Below are 15,816 nucleotides of genomic sequence, written 5' to 3'. Positions count from 1 at the left end.
AATTTTTTTTTTTTTATTTTTGGCTGCATTGGGTCTTCGTTGCTGCGCATGGGCTTTCTCTAGTTGTGGCGAGTGGGGGCTACTCTTCGTTGCTGTGTGTGGGCTTCTTATTGTGGTGGCTTCTCTTGTTGTGGAGCACGGGCTTCTAGGCACACGGGCTTTAGTAGTTGTGGCACGTGGGCTCAGTAGTTGCGGTGCACGGGCTAAGTTGCTCCACGGCATGTGGGATCTTCCCGTGAACACGTGTCCCCTGCATTAGCAGGCAGATTCTTAACCACCGCGCCACCAGGGAAGCCCCCAGCATTAGCTTTTATTTTTATACCTCTCTGCATCCTGAGTCTTGCCCCATCCTGAGTCATTTCGGACAACCAAAAGCTCTGACTTTGATCTTGATTCAGTTAGGCTAGCCCTACATTTCTTTGGCTTTTATGGACGCTGGATTGCAATTCTTTCTTCAGATGTGTTCGCTGTGCTTTACAGCATTGTTCATGATACCCAACAAGCATGCTGGCAGTGCTTTCACAGAATCTTGGGGCCAGAGACAACAAAGCACAATGCTTCAGAGAGCAGGATCTGGTGTCTTACCAAACTGGCTTAAAGTCGTGGCTGGGCCTCTCCTAGCTTTGTGACCTTGGCTAGATATTTCACCTTTTGAAGACAAAGTTTCCTTCTCTGGAAAATGGATGTAATAACAGAATCCTCATCAAAGTATCTCGAGCATTAAATGAGAGAACTTATGGCGTGCACAGTAACAGGTGCATATTAAGTGGTCAATAAATGTTAGCTAAAATGCGCTTCTCTCATTTAACAGAGACTTCTGCTCAGGTTCACTCACTTGAGTAACTTTCCTAAAATCCCCGGGATTCTAGGAAGTGGCAGAGCTTTTTATCTCTGAGTCCAGTGCTCTTTTCACGGTGCCACCAATGAATAATGAGTAAAGAATAGCTAAGGTACATGGTGCTTATCAGGTAGGTACCGTTCTTAGCACTTTACCTCTGTTAACTCAGTTTATCCTTATTAGCGAGAAGGTAGCTACTATAATTATCTCCGTTGTACAAATGGAGAAACCAAGATACAGAGACATTAAACGAGGTACACACAACTAGTAATGACGGAGCTAGGATGTGAACCAAGACAATCGAACTCTAACGCAAAGGTCGAATCGGTCTGGTAGTCCCCACCACTGGCAGAGGGATTTGCAGTTCTCAACAGTGTGGAGTGACCCCCTCCAGGTTCTTCTTTGCTGCTCGCCTCCCCGCCCCCAACTGTGGCCTCTTGTCTCTCCCTCTGTCCTCTTATCCTTTTCATTCTGTGTCCTTATCATTTATCCTCTATTTTTCTTTTATTCTAATCCCTGTGCCTTGGGCTTGCTCTGAAGATGGTGTAAGCGGAGGAGGAGGTTTAGGGAGACTAGCTTTTGATAAACACCTACTAAACATCAGACCTTGTATCAGTTGCTCTCATATCTATGTTCTCATCCTCATTTTGCAGTTGAGCAAACTAGGCTCAGAGAATATAAGTAGTAAGTTACCCACATTCACACAGTTGGATTGTAACAGAACAGATTTGAGCCTAGGTCTGTTTCCAAAGCTTGTACTTTCCAGCAGGGCTGATAAATAGCTGCATGCCCTTGATACGACCATGCTGGTTGTTAAAATATTGAAATCTCTCTGAACCTCTTGGTGGATAGCTGCTGTTCCAAGTCTTTCATGTGTCCCTACCACCACCAGCCTGGCCTGTCTAGTCCCTTCCTCAGGAACCTCTAGACGTGCCCATAAGCCAGCAAGTAAAAGATTGATGGCCAGTCCAGCAGGGGCATCAAGGACCGTGCTCCAGCACAGAGGCTGGCTGGCAGATGTTGTGTCAATGTCCTTGAGGTACTTCTGCTCTTAACCACACTGTTGTGTAGTATCAAGTATCCTGCTGAGTACTGCTTAACATCACTAGGACACCTCAGGATGAATGAGAAAATAACTTAACAGCTCACTAATGAAATTGCCATTTGGAATCAAATCAGAAACACTGTGGAAACTTAGCTGAATTCATTGCCTCCTTTGATAAAGTACTGGATGAAGAATGTTGCATCTGAACAGATGGATTTTGTGTTCTCACCAAGACTGAGGTTGCTATAGAGGGAGCTCTTTCTCAACCACTACCCAGTCTCCACCCCCAGTACCCAACCTACCCAAGCCACCCATGCCAGGGCCCTCCTTCTAGGCCTCAGCCCCTGGGGCCCTTGCTTAGAGGCTTCTCTGCCTGCCCCCTCCACCCACTGAGGATTTTAAGGCCTCAGAGGCCCACAAGACTGACGTTACCTTTAGAATCATTTCTATTGCACTTGGGCAAAAAAAGATTTTTTCGTAGGGCGTGGGGTTTTGAACATCATTTCTAACATTTTTTCTTAGGAAAAGGCATTCTATGTTTCAAAAAGCTACTTATAAATGAACTTTTCTAAAATCAATACAGGTATTTTTCTTGTATTGTGGAAGGAAACTAAGTTAGTCTGGTATGTTTTACTCTTCCCCAAATCCTGTTGATTCCTTCCTGTTGTTTTGTGGTTGATGATAAACCAACAGATCTGTTACCTGAACTGTTTATTTATCCTACTTTAAAGCCATGCTTTTCCCAATCTTCAGAGATTCCTTGTGTATTTGTTAGGATAAGCTAAGTAGCAGTAATGTGCAGAGCCCAAGATGTCAGTGGGTTACCCGATAGAAATATAGTTCTTGTAGTCCTGGTATGTGTGCAGGTTTCCAGGGTATCACCTCCATGAACTCATTTGGAGATCCAGACTGAGAATAGATTTGCCTTTTCCAACACATGATGTCCAGAGTTGCCTGGGCATTGCTATCCCAGTCAGCCAGAAGAGGAAAGAACCCAGAGGGGAGCAGATTTTTAGGGCCAGGCCCACATCACATCATCATGCTGCACATCAGTTTCTCTCCATCCATTGGCCAGAGCTAAGTCAAATGGTCACACCCCACTGCAGTGTGGGAACTATGGTCTCGCTGTGGTCCATAGAAAGGATTGACCACTATTCCTTGTATTTTTCATACCTTTCAAATGTATCAGGCAGTTCTAGTTGTAAACGTGCCTTCCTGAAGGATGTACTTAGGAGATGTGCCAATGAGAGCAGGGCTATCACTCTTTTGTTTTAATTCAGGAAGTAGCCTTGGTAACACAGCCACACTGGGAGGAATGTTTATTACCCTTCTGGATTAGGCAAGTCCAAAGTGTGGACCAGGTGGGAGGTTAGCGTGTGGGAGAGTCCACCCAGGTTCTGCCCACTGGACATCACCATCTCTGAGTACCACCATGCATGCAGTGGGAGAGGCCCCAGTTCCGGGCCCAGCCAAACACTGACTGGCCGTGTAACCTTGGGCAAGTTACCTGTCTGAATCTGTTTTCTTATCTAGATCAACTAGCAAATATTTAAGGTATTTCAGTGTTTTAAGATGGTATGGTTCTAAGAATTTGACCCCTGGGGATCTGGTAGGGTAATCACAACACAGCCACAAAGTTTGGAGAGCATTTTACAGCTTTTATAGCCATTTAATCATTAAAAAAAGAAAGAAAGAAGAAAAGGAAGAAATGAAGAAAGAAAAAAAAAAAAAGAAATGCACCACAGATCATCAAAGTGTTCATTGTTTAAATGCTGTTTATGAAGGAAAAAGGATTTGTTTGGAGCCAGTCTAGTTGAGTGGTGAACAGCTCAGAGGTCCGCAATCACACTAAAATGTACTTTAGAGTGCCAATCTAATGTAACACATGGATCCATTCACTTTGGATGATTTTTTTTTTAATTTAATTAATTAATTTATTTATTTTTGGCTGTGTTGGGTCTTCGTTTCTGTGCGAGGGCTTTCTCTAGTTGTGGCAAGCAGGGGCCACTCTTCATCGCGGTGCGCGGGCCCCCCACTATCGTGGCCTCTCTTGTTGCGGAGCACAGGCTCCAGACGCGCAGGCTCAGTAGTTGTGGCTCACCGGCCCAGTTGCTCCGCGGCATGTGGGATCTTCCCAGACCAGGGCTCGAACCCGTGTCCCCTGCTTCAGAAAGCAGGTTCTCAACCACTGCGCCACCAGGGAAGCCCCCACTTTGGATGATTTTAAACTGCCGGTTTACACGGCCTTATCCCTGGGCTTAACCCTCTTTGGGTTGTGGCATTTGGAGCTTCACGCCCACCCATATGACTCTCAACCCTTAGAGTGAATTCTTCATTGATGTCTCTTCTAAGAATAATATTACTTCCAAGCAGCCCTATATATTGAACCAATACTACTTAGTATGGAAAAAATATATTATCAGTGAAACAAGTTTTTCTTCCTAGGGAGTAGTCATAAATAGAAAGGAAGCATCTTGTGGGCAAATTATGTTATGTTATCCACTGCAAGGAGCAGTGTATTGTGCACATGAAAGCTTCTGTAGGCTTTGGCTTGTAAAGGGCCAGGCCAGGCTGTTGAAAAAAGTATGGAGTGCTCACTTGCTCAAAGCACTGGGCTAAAGGGCTGTGTTAACATTCAGAATATTACCATCACTGTGGGCTACCTAACATTTGCTGGTCTTCTGAATATTATGTCATCTGAGATCTCAGTGGGATAAGATCTAAGTTTCTGGGACTTCCCTTGGTAGGATTTGGGGCAAAGGAATGAGGGGAAAAGGGCCTTGGTTTGATAATAGAAGCTGTTGTACTATTATTTTTCAAAGCAGTTTTTAAAAACTCTTGACTCCGCAGTGTATTACATTGCATTGAATATATTGCCTCTTACTGAGCCCACACCCGCAATAGGCTAAATGAACCGCCAGAGAACTGTGGTTGACAAACTTCCCCAATGAGTAGAATTACTGGGACACTGTTTAAGGTGAGAGATTTCCAGACCCTTCCTTTAGTGGTGCTGACGCAGAAAGTCCAAGGCAAGGTCAGGAATCTGATTTTTTTAAAGAAAATATTTATTTATTTATTTTTATTTTTGGCTGCTTTGGGTCTTAGTTGCAGCACAGGGGATCTTTCGTTGCGGCGCACGGGCTTCTATCTCTAGTTGTGGTGTGCAGGCTCCAGAGCGCGCAGGCTCAGTAGTTTCGGCACACGGGCTCAGTAAGTACAGCACGCAGGCTTAGTTGCACCGCAGCATGTGGGATCTTAGTTCCCTGACCAGGGATCAAATCCGTGTCCCCTGCATTGGAAGGGGGATTCTTAACCACTGGACCACCAGGGAAGTCCCAGCAATCTGATTTTTAACAAGCCCTCCAGGTGACTGGACCAGCTTGAGAAACACTGCTGCAGTGCAGTGGTCCCCAACCTTTCAGAAGAGAGTCGCCATGAGGGGTGCCACGGGGGTGAGAAGTGCTCTTGCTCCAAGGCCAGGGCAGAAGATCTAGATGAACACCTAGCTTGGAGCATGCCCTCTGTCAATATTTGTTGACTATTGGAAATAAAGTTACTTTGAGGAAATGAGCACATTTTCTCTCAACCTTGAGTGGATAGGGAGAAGCAAGTCATTTTGGAAGACAACTGGAAGTCCAGTGACTTTGGAAGTTCCAGTGGGCACTGCCAAATTTTATCTGTCCAGCTTTTTCTAGGCTTACCAACAGGCCCACCTCTTCTTTCGAAAGTCACATTTTTTTCTTTATTCACTTTGATTTTACAGTCTTGGAGCCAGGCAGACCAGTGGTCTCTTTCTATTGCTTTTGTGTATCTTTACATCTAGTGGCTCTTAAAGATTATCTCTCAGGGGCCTTGTTCCCTGAATTGTAATCTGACTGTACAGATTGTAAAACACGCAATTGATTTAGTAATAGCTTTTAAAATGAGTAAATATACACATTGGTTATTTGAGAGATGTTAAAATATAAAATTTGGTGTATTGTTTCAAGTTATTGAGCAGACCATACATTGTGGACCTCTAATGACTATTACTGACAGAGATTTCTGATCTCCTAGTGGAAGGATCTGTTATTTTAGGATAATGGAATAATGCCAGAAAGACCAAAGTTTAAGTCTCAGCCTACTTCTTAGAAGCCTTTTTTTTTTTTTTTTTTTAACGAGACACTCTCTGAGCCTCAGTTTCCTTCACTAAAAGTGGGCTTACCCCTTCCCACCTTGCTTGGTTGTTGGAGAATTAAAACCAGACACATGGTCTGTTTTAATGCAGTTTCTGGCATGTACCCAGGCAAATAATGAAAGAAAAGGGAACAGCATCAACTTTTGACTTGTTATGGTGGTCGCTGTCAAAAAGGACATAGATCAACACAATGTACAGAATATGTTAAAACCTATGAGATGCAGGAGGATGCAGGGGAGGCACAGGTGGGATCACCTCCTGGCTTCTCAGCCTTACAAGTGACATACGGGCAGCCCTGGGAGGAGCAGGGAGAGCTAGGGCATCTGTCATTCCACCCGAGGAATTGGTTATACTGTGAGCTCTGATTAGATTTTTAAAAATGGAAACTGGCAAGAATGCTTTGAGCTCCATTGGTCATCTGTGGGTGGGAAGAAAGTGGTGGGCCATGCAGAATCTCAGTCCTGAAGCACCTGCGCCTTGGGAAAGTGGAGACAAGCAGAGCTCAGAAATTCATGCCCTTGTATTTTAAAGGCTGACCTTAGTGATTGCTTCAAGCATTTTCGGGGTTTTCTGCAATTTTCATGGAGTGGATTCAGATTCTGCAGGTGATGTTGGTGAAACCTTTAACTGTCAGTGACCCTGGCCATGTTAGGAAACGCCTGACAATTGTGAAAATTCTGAGTGTTTTGGCTGTGTTTTGACAACAGCGTTTCAGCTGACTGGTCTGGTTTTTCACTGTTTTGCTTCTATAAGGGTCGGGGCAGAAAATGAGAACAGGTTAATGCTCGAAAGTGAGTGCCTGGCTAGGGGTGAATGATTCACAGACCTACTTGCTAATCCATCTAACATCTATCATAAGTAGTTAGACCAAAAAAAAAAACAAAAAACCGTTTAAAACTATTTGAAATATATAGATTTAAAGGAACACCGAGTTATCTGTTTCATTTGTGCTTGACAGTCAGGGCTGGGGCATATTTTGTGCTGCCAGCAGGAATGAGGAATTGAGAAATAAGGAACAAGTGTTCTTTCTACCCTATAATAAAGGGCCTGACTTAGCAAAACAACAAAAAATCCTGCTTTTGTGCCACTGAGAGTTTTCCTGAGTTGAGTGGGACCTGAAGGATGGTGGAGGGGATATTTCATGAAAGTAAAAAGAACTTAGCTGAATTAAGGTTTTCTCTGCCCTGTGTTGGTCCCTCACATAAGCAAAGTTAGAACTGTATTTTATATTTAAACAACACTCAGTCTTCCTGGGCCCTCTTGATTTATTAAAAAAATTTTTTTTAGACACTATCCTGCCCTTGGGGGCTTCAATATTCAGTAATATTACCTGCAGAAATACCTGTTTTGAGCATTAAATGAAGCAACCATTTAGAAAGAGTAGATGCAAAATGCTGGTGAGGGAGCTTTGAGGATTTCAAGGCAGTATAACTTACACTCCATGTGCTTCTAATCTAGTTAGGAAGATAAGATCTAAACAGGTTAAAAGTTAAATAAGAATAATAAAGTGAAGAAATAACCTAAAGCTGTAGAGATAACATGTCACTGGGCCAGCATATGATGAATTGCCAAATAGAGTTACACAGCAATAAGGCTTTCACAATTCAGAGGTGGGACAAGACCTGGTGTGTGTCTGCTGGTGAAGTGCTAGCCACCTCCGGGGTTTCTGTTGTGAAATTCAAGACTCACTCATTCATTCAACAAGTATTTATTTGTGTCAGGTGCTGTGCTACATGCTGGGCATACAGAGGTGAGCAAACAGACATGGAGATTACAGTTTGGTGGGGACAGCTAGGCAGTAAACAAACTCACAAGTAGTTCATCACAGGTCATGATGAGTTGTACAAGGGAAAGCTTACACCAAGATGAGAAAGGGGGGAAACAATCTAATTTGGACTGCTGTAGGGGAAGGCTACCCTGAGGAAGTAACATTTGAACTGAGATCTGAAGAAAAGAGTTCACCCCAAGTATTTGGTGAAGTAAGAACGCTGCTGGACCCAATTAAGTAGCATCTTTTATTTCCACAGATAATTAGTTTAGAGGATAGAAATAAAAGCCAAAACACAATTTATAATTGTTTCGTGTTCTGGACATTAGGTAAAAGTCTATTTGTAATGAGCATATGCTTCCATGAACACACACACACACGCACCCCCCCCCCCACCCTTTCTTCATACACATGGTCCTGCTCATACCCCACCCACGGCTCTCTCACCCCACTTGACAGAGTAATTTTGTAAACGACTGTGGAGAAGATCATTCCAGATTCCTAGCAGGTCTGCCTCAACGTTTCCTAGAAGCTCTTGTGGAGGTATTGAGGGAGGTGAAAGTTTTGATTGCCAAAAGCTTTGTATACCCTCTCCCCGAACGTGGCCATGACTTCCCAGGAAGTCCGCTGTGCGTGGGTTACCATCCCTATGCCTTCATTTAGCTGGCATCAGCGCTGGTCCAAATCAGCCTTCATGGATGACAACGCAAGTCTACCCCCACCATTCATCTTGCCAGATCCTATTTCCTGGAGCCACATCAAAAATAGTGGAGGCAGTAATTGCTTTTCAGATGACAGCGACATCATTGACTGGAGAGGCAGGATAATGTGGTGGCCGCTAGCACAGCCTGCAAAATTAGACTGCCTGGGTTGGAATCCCAGCCTCCCTGTGTGTCTGTGGACAGGTTTCTTCTCTGCGTTAATGTCAATCTGAGACATCCTCACCTGCAACCTATTGGGTCAGATGCGTTTTGGAATCCATAGTATTTCAGATTTTAGATAGTATGTTGCATATACTCTACATTGCTTAACACCACTAGCTGGGTCTGGGTCAATATCCCATAATCAAACACATCACTATTTCTTCAGCAAAGCATATGGATACTCATATACTGGAAGAAAGGAAATCTGCAGAGTCTTGTTAGAGACTAGAGAGTCTAGGTTTGTCTGCTAAATGACTTCTAAAAAGTACTTGGTTTTTCAGAGTTTAGTATCTTTCTTATAGGTGAGATGGATGTCTTAGGAGGATCAATGAGAAGATATATGTAAGTGCTAAGGACAGAAGACACCATGCCAGTGTGAGCTGTGTGAAGTATCTGTTATTATAAAGCCACTGTAGACTGAGAATAAGCTGAATCTACAATGTCATTTCCTTCTGTTCTCTGTCTCAACAAATAGGCCTTGACTGTGTGCCAGGCACACCGCTTGGCGCTGCAGGAAAACGAGTATGGACCAGACAGGGTTCCTGCATTGCATTACAGTCACAGCACCCATGGTCGGGGACACTGCCAGCATTTTTTTTTTTTTTTTTGCTTTGCATATCCCACTCTTTCCTACGTATTTTCCATGCTGGGCTATTTGAATTATGTAAGAATCAAATCAGCCCCCAGATAGACAGTTGTGTCTGGTATGTTGTCATACATACAGAGGACAGGAAATGATGACACATGACACAAGTGACTGGAAACGGTTCTCAGGTAGGAAGTTATAGTTGGGACAGTAATGAGAGGAAGGAAGCCAGTTCAGTTGAATGAGCACTTAGAGTAGAAGTGAGGACACTTGTTCCTCGGGCACCCTTCTTTGTGGCAAGCACCATGCTGGCTCATGGGACTACAGGAATGAAAAAGGCGAGCACTCTGCGCCCTTGAAGTGCTGTGGTGTCTGCTGATGTTCACTGTTTCTGTGTGAGCCCGGAGAAACCAGTCGCCCTCTCTGAGCCTGTGTACTTATCTTCAGAACAAAAGGGCTGGAGCCGGTTATAACTAAGGCCCCATCTTACCTTCAAAAGTCTGTGATCCTAAAGAATTACTTAACAGCTTGTTGGTCAACCCCTGTCCATCACTCTGGGATTCAAGTAAAGGATATGGGCTTTTGCTGCAATAAGAGAGACTTGAGGTAGACCTAAGGAAGGACTTGTTGGTGATAGAGTGCTGGAATGTATTTCATTAGGGTTTATTATCTCCCCAAGCCGGGATATCTCATTTCTCAAATAATGAGGACTGACAAGTGTCAGGCTCTGTTTTAGGAGAGAAAGCCCCTTCTCTCGTGGAGTTCACATTTCAGTGGGGCAGAGAGATAATAAGAAGTGATAATAATGAATACACGATGTAATTTCAGATAATAATAATTGCATAGAAGAACATTAAAGACGGGAAAGAGGAGAGAGAGTGCAAGCAAGGTTGGTGCTTGGAGGGCTGTTTTCATAGAATGGTCTGGGAAGACTTCTTGCAGAAGGTGAGTCCAGTCAGGGAGAGAGCCAGGCGGGGAAGGCTGGGAAGGGCAATTCCAGGCGGAATTCCAGCAACTGTGAGTGCTGAGGCAGGGAGCTGAGAAAGCCGGCATGTTGGAGGAACTGCCAGGAGGGAGTGAGGGAGTGGGAGAGAGGCAGGGAAGGAAGTAGAGAGTCACGCAGGCTCCTGGAGGGAGCCCTGGGAAGGACTTTGGATTTTATTCCAAGTGTGAGGAGAAGCCTTTGGAGGGTTTTGAGAAGGGAAGTGACATGATTTGATCTGAAAAGAAAGCTTGCTCTACTAGAATATGGATTTAGCAGTCATTTATCAGGAGTGCCTGTGACCCTCGTGTAGGTTAATTTAGTCCAGCCTGATATTACTGCATCTGGACTAGGTGCATTTTTAACATCTCAACAGTTGAAATACAGCATCTATTTCCATCTATATCTTTGTCTTTTCTCTATGTATTTCTTTGACAAAAGGTCTTGTATGAAGATGGATTGCTTTCTAAAGAGAAAATATTGTCATCTTTTGAGTTACTGCTTGTGCCGTCTTTTATCTTTTTTTACTGCAACTTTTGAAAAGCTACGCTATTTGCTCCTTCCTCCCTTCCTTCTTTCCTTTTTTTAAACAAATACTTAATGTTTCATAAGACACCTAGATTCCCCGCATGCGAGTGTTAATAAAAACCAGTGTTTGGGTAGTATTTGCTGGGTTGTTGTTGTTTTCTTTTTTTGTGCAAACATACCTTGGGAATATTGAATAGTATTCACAGATGGTGGAATTGAAACTTTCAGTTCTACTTTCTTTGCACACACCTTGTTTGAGACAGATGTTTGCTTCTGATACGCTGATAACCGTGTTGCGAAAGTGAAATTTAAATTGCCTTAAAATGTCTCTTGAATTTGTCAGCCTCAAATCATGTGTATTTTGTGGCAACCCTATTTTCTTAGTTATTTAAAGCTCAGCTATGACACAAGCCCAGAATGGCCCGTGTACCTCTTGTGTGCAAGCGGCCAGCACACCCGCTCTCAGTCACCTTGAGGAATATTTATGGGCAGGCTGGGCTTGCTACCCGAATAGCTTAGTAACTGCCCACTTTTGTGCTCAGGAAATATATATCAAAGCCACAAGAGGGCAGCTTGTCCAGTGAGTCGAGGGGTAAAAAGTGCTTTAGACACAGGATAACGAGGGTGAGAACGTCTGAATTTTTCAAAATGTTTCTTGCATAAGGAAGCTTTTTACATTCTTAGCCAGCTTCGTCCATTTCAAGAGACAGTGTTTTCGGAAATTAAAGGTTTTAAGGCAAGGTCTTTCACTCAAATCTATTTTCACTTTTGTTTGGAATATGAGTACCCATTTCCCCTTGAATTCCCCTTTCCCCCATCTTCCAGCCCTTTTATCCTTATTCAATCTTTACTGAACTATAATTTACGTATAGATAACATTCAAACAATTTTTAGTGCTATGTGGAACACATACAGCCGTGGAACCACTGCCCTTATCAAGATATAGAAATTCCCAGCTCTCTAGAAAGTTCTCTTGTGTCTCTTTGTAGTCAGTCTCCCTTTGCAGGTCCCACATCCCCTTGGATCATTAATCTTTGAAATTTTTATAAAGCATTTTACAAAGCATTTTATAAATGTAAAGTAATGATCATGCACAAATATTGGGGCCCTTTCTAAGAAGCTGTGTGAGAGCTCTGGAAAGATTAAGGAAATTGGAGGCAGCTCCTTTCCAAGACAATTATATAAATTTTTACTCTTTGTGTTGTGGTGGTGGTTTTAATCTGGCTCATTTTCTGTGAGAGGGAGGATTATCGTTAACTGCACAGTCGATAATTATCCATTTGTTCTTTAAAGTTTATTTCTGCTCTAATAATAGCTGATTTAACAATAATGCATTTCTGGCACTTAACTACTTACTGGTATTAATGAGCTCAAGGAATCTTCTCTGTGAAGGAAGTGCCATTATTATCCATATTTAGATGAGGAAACTGAGGTACATGTGACTTTGATGGATGAAAAGGATGAGTAGAGTTAGTTTCTTGACGTGAAATGTAAGATAAATGAAATTAAAAGCTTAAGAAATGCATGTTCTCATTGATCAAAGTAGTACCTTAAAAAATTAGTGCTTCTCTAGATGCACATAATGTCCTTGGGCAGTGTCATCTGTGGCCATGGGTTGAACGCCATGACAACTTCAGTTCTGCATCCCTGACCTTGCCTGCCAGGCATCCCTCTGTTTCCCTGGTCCCCGCCTTCATCTTCTCCAGATGGGTCACCCTGCCTTTAGCCCCTCTGCATCGTGGTCAGGAGATCTTTCTAACAGGTAGTTCTGCTAATGCCACCTTCCTGATTAAAATTTTCCAGTGGTTCATTGTGCAATAAAATGTGAGCTTCTTGCCTTTTTCAGCTGCACGTCCTGCTGCTTCCTCCGCTGCCCACCCTCAGTCCAACTACTCGTCATTCTCCAAAGACGCTGTGCTCTCTCATGTCCCCGTACCCAGGAACTGACTGTTCCTTCTAGCTGAAAAATGCCCTCTCCTCATCCGTCATCCCTGTCTGCCAAGCAGACTGTTATTCATCCTCCAGAACTTGGCTCACGTCTTCCTTGATTAACCTTGACAGACTTGCAGTCATCTTTCCACTTTCCATTGCTCCTTGTGTCTTATAGCTGGTGTCCCATTGTTTCATGATGGTCTTGTTTCATGTCTGTGGTCTGCTAATCTGCAGCGCCCTGGAGGGCAGCAACTTTGTCTTTTCAAGTTGGCGTCTCTCACCTAGCTCAGTACCTGGACTCCCTATCCCAGACCATTATATACCATGAAGGCAGAGAAGATGCCTTCTTTTATTCACCACTGCTATACCCAGTGTCTGGCTTAAGGCCTGACCTGTAGTAGGTATTCAATTAATATTTGTTGAAAGATGAATAGTGGGTGTTTTTAAGTGTCTAATTGCAATGGTTTAGCCCAGGGATTGCCACTGAAAGGTCCCCGGCATAATCAAACCATGGACATATTCTGTATGGCTTCCCAGTATTTTTTAAAGTTTAAAAATTTGGTACCTCTCCTATTTACCACTGTCTACACCACTCCTGTTATTTTTTGCTCTTAGTCGACTTCCTCATTTGTTACCTGCCTGGTCCTGAGATATAAGGTTGGGGGTACAGAGAGGGAGGTAGTGTATTAGACCACTAGGGCTGCCATAACAAAATATCAATACCACAGGCTGGGTGGCTTAAACTAGAGAAATTTATTTTCTCACAGTTCTGGAGCCTGGAAGTCCAAGATCAAGGTGTTGGCAGGTTTGCTTTCTTCTGAGGTCTCTCTCCTTGGCTTGCAGATGGCCACCTTCTCGCTGTGTCCTCACATGGTCATCCCTTGCTCTATATGTGAATGTATCCTAATCTCCTCTTATAAGGACACCATTCGTATTGGGTTAGGGCCCACCCATATGACCTCATTTAGCTTTAGTTACCTTTTCAAAGGCCCTATCTCCAAATACTGTCACATTCTGATGTGCTGGGGGTGGGCAGGGCGGTGTCAGGGCTTCAACATATGAATTTAGGAAGGACACTATTCATCTTATAACAGGCAGGAACATGCGCTCTCAGGTGCTATGGTCTCTGCCTTGTATCTGACGAGTGTTTTAGAACTCAGGAGCCATCAGAGAGAGCACTTTGCTCACTAAGGCAGAATCTAGATGGACATGCACCCGCTCCAACACCTGATCTCCACTCTGATCACTTTGATCAGGGGATCATATTCATGTTTCCTAAACAACTGACATTTAGGTAAAGTGCCAAGTAGAACTTAGGTGCTTTTCAGTTTGGAAATCTACAACCTTTCATCCTATTCACTCCAAAAGCTGACGTGTGGGCTGCAAACTGCCTTTGCCAAGGATTGGGTGGACATTCGAGGGGAAAGCCTTATAATGACATGGCACCACCTCCATTTGCTGTAAGCAAACAGCCAGGTCCTTTATTACCCTTGAAACCAGCACTCGTGACACAAGTTGGACTCAGAAGCAAGTCAAATGCCAACTTTCTGTGGGTCAAAGTTCCTTCAAGCACTATGTTAATCAAAAGCTCAACCTTAGTTAATTAGGCCATTGAGTTGGGAAGAACTTTGGAACAAATGATTACCTAGTTCAACTGCAGGAGTTAGCGGAACTCAGTATTTTGTTTCCCAGAAGTAGCTTGCAGACTTGTGGTCTTTCTTGGAGCGGGCGGGAGTGAGACTCCTGTGGGGTTTTATTCATTCTCGGTGAGTTGCAGCATAATAAAGTCTGCTGTACAGCGCCTAGTTAATCAGATGTATTTAATTAAAGATGAAGCGGAATAGTTAAGGAATATTGCTCATATATGGGCAGAGAAGCTAGCTGCAAAGGGCTTCCAAAGGTAAAGAAATATTCAAAACACTGACAGCTCGCAGGGCTTTAAACAATTTTCAGTGTTTGGTGATTTACCCTAAAAGACTGCAATTTAATGTGCATCTGCAGAAAGACATTTAAATGAATATAATAATCATAGCTGCCCTCCATTGAATGTTTCCTCTCATATGGGGCCCCAAGGGCTTCATATATGTTGTCTTGTTTATTGTCACAATGTCCGTAACAGGTGGATAAACAGGCTCATATTAGGTGAGAAAAAGGAGGATCAGAGAGGTTGAGTAAAACACCCAAGGTCACCCAGCTAGCAAGCAGTAGAGTGAGTTTTGAGTACCTGGCCAAACCCGTGAGCTTCTCCTCCCCGTTACACCACCTCTTTATACGTTCCTCTTCTCTCCTTGTCCGACTGAGATTTTTTTCCCTTGAATGTCCTTTAGCTAATATCAACCTGAATAGCCTTGTGGAATTGGCAAAAGGACATGACCTATTTTCTCCATGTATGTGAGCAGTGCAGGTACTTGTACTGACCGGTTATGTAGCTTTCCTTGTAATCCATGCACACACAAAGGTGTGTAGTAATCATAAAACACCATATTTCTTCTTCTTACCACTTCCCCTCCAACCACTAGCCGTCATTTACTGCATACTCCTCCTTAGCCATCTCTGGGTCAATAGTGTTATCTTTTCCATTTCAGAGTTCGGGTAAGAGAGGCATCAGGACACCTCGCATTAGGTCACCTAGCAGAGATCAGCCACTCCTGGGCTCAGTGAGGAGGTTTGGTAAGTCATCTGGCTCCATCTTCACTGGGGCTCAAAAGAACATCATTCAGGGGTGGAGAAAAGCAGGTGAACATTACATAGTGACAACCAAATGTTAATCCTCTCTCATTTTTTAAACCAACACATATCGTTTTTTTCTGGGTATTTGCTTAATTTACTAGGCCAGAGTGCCCTGTATGTTTTTTAAGTACCATTGTCCCCAGAAGACTCCCACAGTCAAAAAGAATGACAGAAGCTATATTTGAATGACTTTGCTTAAAGTCTTTTAATACTGAGTTTTTCCTGTAGTGTTCACTGCATTTCATCAACTGTAGAATACATTTCCCCCCCACAATTTAAAATGTCTGAAGGTGGGATACATCTTATG

The 15,816-nt window shown here is 43.4% G+C and overlaps 1 protein-coding gene across 2 annotated transcripts in view; it reads left to right on the top strand.

Moving 5' to 3' along the window:
* Positions 1-15,816, top strand: part of RBM47 (RNA binding motif protein 47) — a 168,699-nt gene that overhangs the window by 57,559 nt on the left and 95,324 nt on the right. For both annotated transcript variants that reach the window (XM_061192194.1, XM_061192193.1), the window contains exon 2: positions 15,365-15,449. The gene's annotated coding sequence lies outside the window, so the exon portion shown is untranslated. The remainder of the gene's footprint in view (positions 1-15,364; positions 15,450-15,816) is intronic.

The sequence above is a fragment of the Eubalaena glacialis genome, chromosome 5 (assembly GCF_028564815.1).
Source record: "Eubalaena glacialis isolate mEubGla1 chromosome 5, mEubGla1.1.hap2.+ XY, whole genome shotgun sequence".
NCBI lineage: Eukaryota > Metazoa > Chordata > Mammalia > Artiodactyla > Balaenidae > Eubalaena > Eubalaena glacialis.
This window is presented reverse-complemented; position numbering and strand designations above follow the sequence as displayed.